The sequence below is a fragment of the Schistocerca piceifrons genome, chromosome 1, assembly GCF_021461385.2.
Source record: "Schistocerca piceifrons isolate TAMUIC-IGC-003096 chromosome 1, iqSchPice1.1, whole genome shotgun sequence".
Lineage (NCBI taxonomy): Eukaryota > Metazoa > Arthropoda > Insecta > Orthoptera > Acrididae > Schistocerca > Schistocerca piceifrons.
The window spans coordinates 429,474,309-429,487,179 of NC_060138.1; the positions used below are offsets into that span (position 1 = coordinate 429,474,309).

The 12,871-nt window shown below is 42.4% G+C and overlaps 1 protein-coding gene across 1 annotated transcript in view; it reads right to left on the reverse strand.

The window, feature by feature from the left end:
- LOC124790266 (histone demethylase UTY) overlaps window positions 1-12,871 on the reverse strand; it is a 327,821-nt gene that overhangs the window by 84,828 nt on the left and 230,122 nt on the right. The window lies entirely within an intron of this gene.

Here is a 12,871-nt window from a genome sequence, read left to right on the forward strand (position 1 = left end):
GGACCGATGACCTCAGCATTTTGGTCCAATAGGAACTTACCACAAATTTCCAACTTTTCTTCTTTCCCGGTTTTGCCACAGTCCATGATTCACTACCGCACAATGCTGTGCTCCAAACATATAGTCTCAGAAATTTCTTCCTCAAATTACGGCCTATGTTTGATACCAGTAGACTTCTCTTGGCTAGGAACGCCCGCCCTCTCTGCAAGTGTTAGTCCGCTTCTCACGTTCTCATTACCCCGTTTGTCATGGATTACTTTGCTGCAAGGATAGTAGAATTCCTTAATTTCATCTACGTCGAGATCACCAATCTTTATGTTAAGTTTCTCGTTTCTGCTACTTCGCATTACTTTCGTCTTTCTTCGACTTGCTCTCAATCCATATTCCGTAACAACAGACTGTTCATTCCATTCAGCAATCCTACAATTCTTCTTCAGTTTCACCGAACATCAGCAAGTTTTATCATTGATATCTTTTTTCCTTGAATTTTAATCCCACTCTCGAATATTTCTTTTACTTGCGTTATTGCTTCTTCGATGCATAGACTGAACAGGAGGGGTGGACTACGTTGTCGTCTTACACCATCTTTGATCCGACCACTTCGTTCTTCGTCTTCCACTCTTAATGTTCCCTCTTGGCTCTTGTACATTTTGTACACTACCCGTCTTTCCGTATAGCTTACCCCTATTTTTCTCAAATTTTCAAACATCTTACATTTGTCATTGTCACACGCTTTTTTCATATAGTTAAAGTTTAACACAAAGGACAAATATTACAGTTAGAAGCTGTGTCTTGACGCAGTGTAACTGATGGCTCGCAGATATTCTGAATTTATTCATCCAGTATTTGAGAACGAAAGCACTTAGCGACTTCGAGAACTATCCACGTAATTTCAAACCTTAACGAAACTTTCTCTCGCTAACACCGCCAACAAAACGATGAAAGGAAAAAGTTTAACGCTTACTACATTTTTGCTGTTCATGCAATATAAGTTCAGCACCAGACGTGAAGCTTCGATTTATTACTTCTTTATTACCGACTCTATGAGCGATACAGTTTTCAGGCAGTACTCAAATATAACACTGAATGTTCCTGCACAATTATATCATTGTACTAAACACATTTTAGGAGACATGATGTCATGAATACTGAGATGCATGAAAAACTTGCTTTGGCTTAAATTGGAGCGCAGATTAACCAGCCTATATTCATCGAGGGATCCACAACGAGAACAACTGGCGACTTCCAACGAATTTTAACCAAAATTTCAAACCTTTTCTAAACTTTTTCTCGCTTTTAAGCCTGGTGGCAAATATTTAACACTTTGACTTTTTGCAAAGTACAGATGGTTGACGTTGTTTTATACATGGGAGTTCGATTCGTTAGAGACTCGGAGTTTTACTAGTACTGATATAAATCGCATTGTGGGACTTTTATCACATTTTTCAAGCAGACATTGAATTGGAAAAGCATGTAGGCTTATGTGCATACCCATGTATTAAACAATGAAACATGACGATGAAAGTCGTTCATTTTAGTGACCAGATATAACGTGCAATATGTTGTTTTTATACAATGCTCGTTTCTATTATTTTAAACTATTAGTAAATTATTAGTATATTATTATTATTATTATGTTTAGTTCCGGCTCTTACCGAAACATTTCAGCCTGCACTCTGTTTAATTCATTCAGTTTACTTTGGTACATCTTATGATTAGTCCAATATGGTCTTCAGTTTACGGCATTTTTCCGTTTCATCTATCTGTGTAATCGCCTAGTAAACTTCAATTGTCTTACACCCATTTCAGCTGCTACTATGTTCCTGAGCGGGCGGGCGCTATAGATATCCCTCCACATACTCTCGTTGTTCCTGCCAGTTTATTAAATTTTATTTTACCATCAGGTTCGAAAAATACATATGACTCGCGTGAAATTAATCTGAAGTTGGTTGCTATAGATATTTTTAACTAAAATTCATATACTGACAATGTTATAAGCTCGATGAAACTACCATCGTGCCAATAAATAGCTTCATTTATTAAGACAACCTATAAAGCAGGTTGTGGTATGATATCATTCGGCAGGAAACCGATTTCCAGGAAGCGATCACATTTCGCATAGCTAACAACTGGTTACCACGACACAAAACACACGCTTCCTGTGTCTTGATTCGCTTAGCACTGTGTCGGCAATTAGAAGTAGCAGCTCAATAATTAGCTGACGCGACGTCACTTCCGGCCAGGCGTGGCAAGCGACGAAACGCTGTCTCAAAGTGGAGGTGTGTGCTGTGTACAGAAACTCAGCGTCTTGTCTTGTCTTGCCCTGTTTCTCGCAGGCAATGTATCTACAATACGTTAGTCATAGAAAATCACCGTACTAAACTGTCCTGTGAGTTGCTAGCAACACAGTGGGGCGATTGCTGTTGGCACTGAAAGGAAAGAAGACTTAGATTTAATGTAACGTCGACGACGAGTTCATTACAGATAGAGCAGAAGCTCAGACTGGGAAAGGAAATTGGGCATATCCCTTTCAAGAGCATCATTCCGGCATTTGCCTTATGCGATTTAGGGAAACCACGGAAAACCCAGATGTGGACAGCCTGATGGGGTTTCGAACCGCTTTCATACCGAATACGAGTTTAGTGTAATCATTGCGCCAGCGTGCTCCAAGTGTTGGCAATGGAATCTGCTGAAAGCGGCTCGTCGTCAATTTATGCAACCGAGTCACACGTGACTCCACTGAAATACGTAGAGGCTGATAAGGTCATCAGTAGAACGAAGTAGTGAATGAACCATCGACTACACCGCACCTAGGTACTACAACTGGAGTGTTCTCACCAATAGAATATAATGGTCGTTTGTCCGAGCAACAATGAGTACCAAATGCACATTCTTGTTTCCCCTTACGTGTTGGTGTCTGGAAAACGTTTCCAGAGAAACACACTTAAAACACATGTCTTTCACACTAGTGTGTCTGCTGAGTAAAAGAATCATTGTAATATCTGACCCTGCAGTAATAATTGCATTTGTAAACAACCACCTACTATGGTAACAATTCAAAGTGGTAAGGTAGTCACATTCCACACTCGGTGCCTTTTTCAGTGATGGCTCGCATTCCACTCTACTATTACAACAGAGGATAAGATTTGTGATTGTAATTCAATTATGCAACTTCTTACATACATAACGGAATACCATGCTTTACTTCTTAGTTCCTATAGCACAGAAATGGCACATCTGCTGTTCGAATCTTTATCTACTCATTGTCGTCTACAATTCCAAGGACGAATTTTGAAACTTGACGCATTTTTTCAAGGCGAAATGTTAACTAGGAACTTAATAAGCAAATTTTAGTCCTGTGACACTACTTCACCTTTCAACGAACATTTAAAGCATAACAAAGACCTGAAACGCCAAAGAATACCTTTATGTACAACGAAATACAACCCATACCTTCTCCAACCTGCATCATTGTGTCATGCATGTGCACGTATGTCTCTCTGCAAGAATATGGGCTACATTTGTAACAAAACTCACTAGCTTCCATCTAAGATTCAGAAAGCAGAACTGATAATCTTTGCAAACGATTCTAGTGTTATAACGAATTCCGTTAACTAGTTCTCTGAAACTGGACTCTCCCTAAATTTTCAGAAAACACACTATATTCATTTCTGCACAACAGAATCATACAAACAACTAAACTAGCACATGAACAAGAGTCCGTAAACGGAGCAGAATACTCCAAATTTCTGGATGTACATACAGATGAAAACTTGAACGAGAAGAAGCGTATTACTGAAATTCTCAAATAATTAAGTGCATATTTTCTATATTTCCACTCCATAATGTCTTACGAAATAATTCTCTGGAGTAACTCATCACCTAAGAAGGGAATACTTATTGCACAAAAGTGAGCAATAAGAACACTATGCTGCCTTCACCCGCGGTCGTTATGTAGGTACCTCTTCAAGGAGGCTGCCATTTTAACTGTACAATTACAAAATATACTGTTTATTCGGAAGTGAAAATGTTCAAATGTGTGTGAATTCCTAAGCGATCAAACTGCCAAGGACAACACACACACACCCATGCCCGAAGGAGGACTTGAACCTCCGGCGGGAGGGCCGCGCGATTCGTGACATGCCGCCTCTAACCGCGCGGTTTCAGTAGTGAAACTCGTTATAAATTATCCATCACAATTTGGGAAGAATAGCGATATCAATATCTACAACACTAGAGGAAAAAATAACATTTATTATCCATTATTAAAGCCGTCGTTGACTCAGAAGTTCAATACGCAGGGGAAAAAAAAAAACGTTTTTGATTATTTGCCAACTAACATAAAATGTCAGACAGGTAGCAAAGCAAGTTTCAAATCTTTCGGACAACTCCGGTTCCATAGACGAATTTTTATTTAAAACGGGTAGACTGAAAAAAAGACAACTAGTTGTTAAGTGTAGTTGTATGAGTAGAACTATAAAATAATATATGAATGTTTACACTAAACATGTGTACGTATCCTGTAAAAAGACTAGCTCCATACAATTTCCATAAAAGAATGATTCTAATGATCTATGGAACATGTAACTAACAAACCCACACTTAAGTCAAATACATCTGGGCAACTAGGCTACGCAAGGTAACGTGATATATCACGAGCGCTTATCCAGACCTTTTCCATTAAGAGTACGGGACTTTGCAACTGCGTTGCCTGTCGCAGCTAGAAGTAACTCATTTAATTAGGGAAAACAACCTTCTCCGTTTTGTATGATGGGAGAAAAACGTGTATACCACACTTGGCGGCGAACAGGACTGCCCAAGTACGGAAGGCGTAGTAATCAAAAGGCCAAAACGGGTTTGATAATGAAGGAAATAGGATTTCCTCTTGTGCTGTCAGCGGCACCTGCAGCCGGTTTCAAACGACAAAACAGGTTAGCCGGTGTGGCCCACGAGGCTTCACAAGTCGTATGAGGAAGGGAGGGGGTCAGCTGGAAGTGACGTAAGGACACGTCACGATAGGTACGGTCTCGCTACAGGACCCTCTTTTTTCTCTTGCTGTTGGCTATAGCGGCCTTTTGTGTTCAAAGCGTAGTTTAGAACCACTTTCACCGCACACGGAGCATGATAGCTAGCACTGAAAACGAAAGGAGTTCTGAACAGAATCTAACATGTTACGAGAGGCGACTATAAACGTTAGCTCTACGGGTACTTGGTCGAAACAAGTTTCACAATGCGCATACAAGCAACTGACGTGAAATAAGCACCATTCGCTGACTGGGTCCAGTTAGCGCCATCATTATGCTGTTACTTACAGCGGTCCCTTTGATGTTGTTCGAGAATAGTAAGATATGTGCCAACAAAATGTTTCACCCTCGCTACCTTTCATATCATTCCCACCCACAGCAACAAAGACAACACTACATCGTACAAGCTCTCAATACTGTCATCCACATGGCACATATACACTTGACACTTCATTAACAGGTCGGAAGAAGCAAAACGGGTAGGCCTAATCGCGTTCTAGCGAAAAATCACTAAACCCATCCATGTAGGAGATAAAGAACATTCCTCTATTCTGTAAGTTAAATGAACTATCCTGCGAGTGGCTGGCATAAAACGAAGCATAGTACAACATTCACTGGATGGCCAGGTAATGGTTGGCGTGGACAAAAATTTCGAAATAGTAGAAACAATACGATTAAGGGGAGTCATTAAACGGCATTTCTTGGTATCTTCAATTATAGATTGAATAATTAATATGGCTATCTCCTCGCCCAAGTTTACATATATATAACTTCTATCATAAATCGATTCAGAGTTCCAGTAACTCCTTCATAAGAGAATGGACAACAAACAAAAGTCCGGCAGCAGAGAGAACAATACGCATTGGGCGCAAAATATTACTAGGCGTACTCCACAGACTATAGAAACTGTGGTGAACAGATAACTCTTAACACAACATGATATGCTATTGTGACATTATGTGTTCTTGTTGATATTATTTTATATAAAATTTTTTGTGTGATTATATACAGTACATTACATGCATTACTGCTGGGATAAATTATATTTTAATAGATTGTATCTCTGCCGTAAAAAAAGGGAAAGCTATCACTAAATCGTATTTTAATTAAGCTTCTGACCAGATGATATTTCGCTTTGGGAAAAAAAAACATTGATGTCTGTTCAGGACCTTCTACACGATCTAGTGACGACACTGCCACAAGTTCATAACCAGCTAATAGTCGTGTCGAGCTGGTGTATGGTTTGCCTTGGACGTTTGAAGACGCTGCAATATGCAAAAGGGAACCTAAGTATCGTTTTTCAACAGTAATAAGGCAAGATGATTCATCGTTCCTCTTTGTTTTGAAAAGAAAGAGAGGCTTCCTGACTTTGTTTCTTACCACTTTTCATTATGAAAAATCCAATGTCTGTGCTTGGCATACAAATGTTATACGTCAGATATGTGTGTAGTGTTTGGATCAGTATGTTAATTTCGCAGCTATCCTTTATCTTAACAAATTTTTTGCTAGTTCATGAGTAGTTAAGATTTAAGCCATAAACTACAACAATATTTTCCTGACTGGCTCAGAAAAAGGAATGCTGTCTGTTGGTACTTCATGAAAGATTTCTGTAGAGATTCCGCCACTCTAACATTACACAGTAACTCATCTAGTTCGCTAATGAGGAAAGCTGTCTGGTACTAACATACAGAGCTACTGCTTTCTTGGGCATCTTGGCATTATGACACAATTGAATCGTCACTTAAAGCGTCTATGGAACACTGGATGATGCCGCTTCCTAGATCTACGGCTTTTTAGTTAAATGTTTCGACTACCGACACTTCTTGGAGTTATCAAACAACCTATGGGAATTCAGCCAGGTAATATTTACAGCGACCGCCGATATATCCGCGGGAGTTTAACCCGCGAGGTGAAATATCGGCGGTAACTGTAAATATTACCTGCCTGATTTCTCGTAAGTTGTTTGAAAATTGTATACACCAGGAGAAACTCAGGTCTCACATTTCTTGGAGTCACTATGCGGGAAAAACCGCTGGCGTATTTGGTGTAGCGGAACGTCTTCAGTGACGCAAACTCTTCTCTATACCTCTGCACTTCTACGACTATCTGGTTGGATTTACCAGCCTCAGTGTCATCAGAATTACAGGATGACTGACGGCTATACGCAACAAGGCTTCATGAATGTTTTATTTTATTTGCAATATATTCAAATTCAAAATTACTTTCCGATTTTTTCCTTTGTACTTCTAACTGATGTCACTAACACTGACGGGTTTAAGCTGATTCAACGACTAAATGCAAACGCCTTAATGAGAAAGAAGGCCTAACACAGAAAGCATTACAATGAAAACACATAAGCTTCCCAGTCGCCTGTGTCAACAGAGGGTATTTCAGCACTTCTGTAGGCGATAGAAAATCAGCTACTCCCTCACAGTGTGAAGCCAAATGAGGAGTATTATGTCACCAGCGAAGCAAGTTATCTCAGACGCAGTTCGTCGAACACTTACTGTGTGGATAAACTCTACTAACAACGTATGCAGAAGCGATGTGTGTTTCTCAATTATATATACGACAGTGGCCAATTACGTGATAATGCCCATAATAAAGACAGATTACAAGTTGAGAGGAGTCTGGTAAAATGCGGAGATTGCGAACAAGATGTTAGTGTGAGCAACAGTAAGCTACTGCCCGATGTTTCGTCCTTATCACTTATGCAAACAGCAGCCATCATCGACTAAAGCAGAGACGCGGTGCTAGGATCGTAACAGGCCAGTCTGAAGAAGATACTCCATGAAATTAATAATAACTCTTACTATGAGCGTGGGCTTTGCTCTCGCAAAATACTGTTGTGTATATTTATTACATTAGTACTCGAGGAAGATCGGGCAACAATACTGCTGTCTCCATCGTATATCACGTGCAGGGATCTCAGTAATAAGAAGGGTGTGTAGAACGCTTAGCGACGAATACAGTAAGTCATTGTTCCCGTGCTCCGTAAGAGAACGAAGCAGAACAGGGTGCAGCTAATATCGATTTGAAGAACGCTTCGCGATGCACTGTACAGTGACTTGAGGAGTACACATGTAGGAGTAGATGTGTTATCCGGACGTATTCATCAGAACAGCAATTTAATCTCATGGCTGGCAGCAATCACTGAACTCGAAATCTAAATCCAACTGACAATAACACTCACGTAACAGAAGACAAGGAATTTCGTGTTTATAGTTCAAAAATTTCAAAGCGCTTTTGATGCAGAAGTATGACAACAGAGCACTGGAAAGCCACTGAGGGGACGTAGCGTGGGTCCCCGCAGACTTCAGGCGACGAACACGTGGCGGAGGACGACGCGAGTGTTGCATCGAGCGGACAACTGTTGAGCTCCCCAGTAACAGGGCGTCAAGGCACACCACTCCCCTGCGTCGTCACTGAACCGAGTCTGCCGCCAATGCCGTGATCTCGACATATATGACGCAGAGCCGCACTCCCAGTGAACCCAAAGCCTACAAGGCACCACAGAACATTAGCTCTCCAGGAAGTTGTCGCTCAGTTTCTACATACAAATGAAAAGTTTACCTCTGGCATATTTGTGGCAGATTGCTTCTGGCATAAATTTACTTCTCCGTTGAAAACTTTGCTCCTTGTCGAGCAGTAGCTTACAGTTTGGCCATCAAAGGCCGATATTTACGTCTTTCGCGATTCTGGTTGTATGGGCCGTGGTCTAGGACATGTTTCTGTGCCTAACGTTTCAGCTCCTAATGCTGGACACCTCCTCAGATGATATAATGACTTAGATACCTCACGTGCGAACTTAAAAGGGCTGGGCAACCTCGTTAGAGTTTGATGTCTCCAGCATTTGGAGACGAAACGTTACATGCAGAAATACACTTTAGACACCGCCCTAATGCCCACACAACTAAAATCGCTAAGGAAGCTCACAATTTATCTGTTTGATTCTTAAGTGAGCCAGAAATCAGCACGCGAAATATAGTAGTGAATCTACGGCGGTGATCGACGAAAGTACTGGTATACATAAAGTGCTGTGCAAAATTTAAGAACGGAAGTAACTTTCACATGATGTGAAACTGCCAAGCAACGTAGTTCAATGAAACTTGGACCATACATAGAAAGAATGGCATGGCATAGTACTGTTCAGTACAGTACAGAATTAACTGAAAGAAAGACGCAATGAGACGAACAGAAATGACATTTTTGTTCAAAGACACTAACTACACGGAAGTCGCAGCAATTTATGGTGCTCCCCTCGATATAATGAAAGATGAGACATGGTTCTTAATAGGATGTGTGATTACCACGGTCGGCAGTGCACACCCTGCAATGTGCTCCCATGCTGTCTACAACGTCTGTTAGGAGTTCTTGTAATATCGTGTTTCCATTCCTCCACCAGTGCGGTTGATAACTGCTCGCTGTTGCGGTTTAAGTCGGGGGAACAGGCAGGCCAGTTCATTCGCCGAATATCCTCCTCGTTCCAAGACCTTCTCCACCTGCGCTGTTCGATGAGGTCGCGCACTGTCATCCATAAAAATGATGTCAGGGCCAAATACACTCCTGAAAAGACGCTCGTGGGGAAGAAGTACAGTGTTACAATAACGTTGACTGGTGAATGGACCGTGCAATATTATACATCCATGCAAAGAAACAGTTGGACCACCAAAATTACCATGTTCAACATTGATCCTTGGTGGATTACGTGTTCCCACATGTCGCCATGTGAGGCTACATCCAGCAATGTCGAACGTGATTGCTTTCGTGGTCCATTTGTCATGGTGTGGCGAAGCATAATGTTGCATGGGCTTTCAAATTTCTGAATATGCTTCAATCACCTGTCAACGTTATTCTGACACTGTGCTTCTTTTCAGGGGAGCATTCGGCCCTGAATTCAAGTTTATGGGTGACAATGCGCGGCTGCATCGAACTGAGTAGGTGGAGAAGTTCCTGGAACGAGAGAGTATTCGGCGAATGGAGTGTGATCTTCTCATTGCTCCGACTTAAATCCCACCGAGTATGTGCGGGATGTTTTGGGGAGACGTATTACAGTATGTTCACACGATGGAACACATTTAGGACACTATCGAGCGTCAGTTCCGTGCCTACAACCACCGGCCCGAAATTCATGGGAACTGCGTGACCTAGGCGTAGACAACTGGTGCAACATACCTCAGGAAACCTATCAAGAACATGTCGAATCCATGTGACGCAGAACATCGCTAATGAATCAGATAAATAATGTAAATACGAGGGGCGTTTGAAAAGTCCGTGCAAAGTACGAGAGATGGCACCACCGGCGCGTATCGAGTTCACGTTTAGTTAGTAGCATCTTTGGAAAGAACGCACACGAAGTTTCAGCCATACAGGTCTATTTCTTTGTGTTTGGCTTTCGTGTGAATCAAGGAAGTCGAGTGACAGTCAAAAAATGGACGAAAAAGAATTTCAAACGGTTCAAATGGCTCTAAGCACTATGGACTTAACATCTGAGGTCATCAGTCCCCTAGAACTTAGAACTACTTAAACCTAACTAACCTAAGGACACCACACGCATCCACGCCCGAGGCAGAATTCAAACCTGTGACCGTAGCAGTCGCGCGGTTCCAGACTGAAGCACCTAGAACCGCTCGGCCACCGTGGCCGGCAAAAAGAATTTCGTGTGGTGACTAAACATTACTTTATGAAAGGCAAAACGCCTTAGGAGACTAAAGACAAGCTCGATAAACATTACGGTGACTCTGCACCTTCGATTAGGACAGTTTATAAGTGGTTTCAAAATTTTAGGAGTGGCCATATGGGCACAAGTGATGCTGAACGTTCTGGACGCCCTGTGGAAATTACGACTTCATAAATCATTGATAAAATCCATGATATGGTCATGGATGACAGATGAGTTAAGGTGCGTGAGATTGCTAGTGCTGTGGGCATCTCGAATGAACAGGTACATAATATTTTGCATAAACATTTGGACAAGAGAAAGTTATCAGCAAGATGGGTTCCGCGATTGCTCACGCTTGACCAAAGCCGGATTCGTGTGAAGTGTTTCAAGGATGGTTTGCAGCTGTTCAGGAAGAATCCGCAGGACCTAAAGCGTCGTTTCGTCACTGTGGATGAAACAAGGATACATTACTATACTCCTGAGACCAAACAACAATCCAAACAATGGGTTACCAAGGGAGAATCTGCACCAAAAAAAGGCGAAGACCATTCCTTCGGCCGGAAAAGTTATGTCGACTGTCTTTTGCGATTTGCAAGAGATAATCCTCATCGACTATATGGAAAATGGTAAAACTATTACAGGTGCATATCATTCATCGTTATTGGACCGTTTAAGAACCGAGCTGCAAGAAAAACCCCGGCGATTGGACCGCAAAAAAGTCCTTATCCATCACTACAACGCACCAGCACACACCTCAGCAGTTGTTGTCGCAAAATTAATGGAAATAGGATTCCAACTCGTTTCACATCCGCCCTGTTCTCCAGGCTTGGCTCCCGCGGACTACTAATTGATCCCCAATTCGAAGAAATGGCTGGTGGGACAAAGATTTTATTCAAACGAGGAGGTGATTGCAGCAACTAAGAGCTATTTTGCAGACTTGGGCAATTCCTATTATTCGGAAGGGATCAACAAAGTATAACAGCGTTGGACGAAGTGTATAAGTCTAAAAGGAGACTATGTCGAAAAATAAAAAATGTTTTACCACAAACACGTAAGTAGTTTTTATTTTTGCACGGACTTTTCAAATGCCCCTCGTATGCGTTTCCGAGAGCAGAAACATGTTCCCACGCCAATGTTTAATATGAAGTTGCCGTTACGTGCGGTAAACTAGCTTTGTACAATAACAATCAAAGAAATAGTAAATGAAACAAGCAGCGAAATACACTGACAGGTGACGATACCAGCGTAGATCTACTGTGGGCCATGTAGCGACGTATACTGGTAAGTCGGTAAAAGGAAATATCTCTTTTGCGTGGTAAACAGGAAACTGCTGGCAAGAAATGTGCCAGAACCCTGGTGCCGGCGCTGTCAGCAGAAGAATGGGTCAGCAGGCAGACGGGCGGCGGCGGCGACGACAACGGCCAGATGCGGGGTCGTGCCTGGCCGCAGATGGCCGCGCAGGCAGCGGCGATTGTGTTTTTTGCTTCCTCTCCTCAGTCCGGCGCGGCATTGCCGAATCCATCGACGCTCCAGCCAGCCACGAAACGCCCTCCGGGGTACAGTCACTGCCAGGTGCTGGAGGATCGCACGCTGGCGGAAGCACGTGCGCATTCCGCCGCTGAGGAACACCGCAGACCCATGCTCCTGCTGTAGTCCAGTTTACACCGGATTCGAGACAGCACGTTCAAGTGAAACCGTAGCTACAAAAGTCTGCTCTTCCAAGTTAAAAATGGTTCAAATGCCTCTGAGCACTATGGGACTTAACAGCTGAGGTCATCAGTCCCCTAGAACTTAGAACTACTTAAACCTAACTAACCTAAGGACATCACACACATCCATGCCCGAGGCAGGATTCGAACCTGCGACCGTAGCGGTCGCGCGGTTCCAGACTGAAGCGCCTAGAACCGCTCGGCCACTCCGGCCGGCCCTTCCAAGTTAGAAAACTACTGTACCCTCGAGCAGGTTTCTGGGTTTCGTACTGAGACGAATGCGAAGTGTTGGTGCACATGCCATATTATACAAAACAAAGAAAAATACTATACCATCAACATTCGCCCAAATGTAACGTACCACCCCGAAAAGTGTACGTCTACAAAAGAAAGGTGATGAAGAAAATCCTTGAATGTGTTCACGACGGGGAGGATGGGAACAGCGGAGAAAACAAGCAGTACCACGGCTGTTCGGA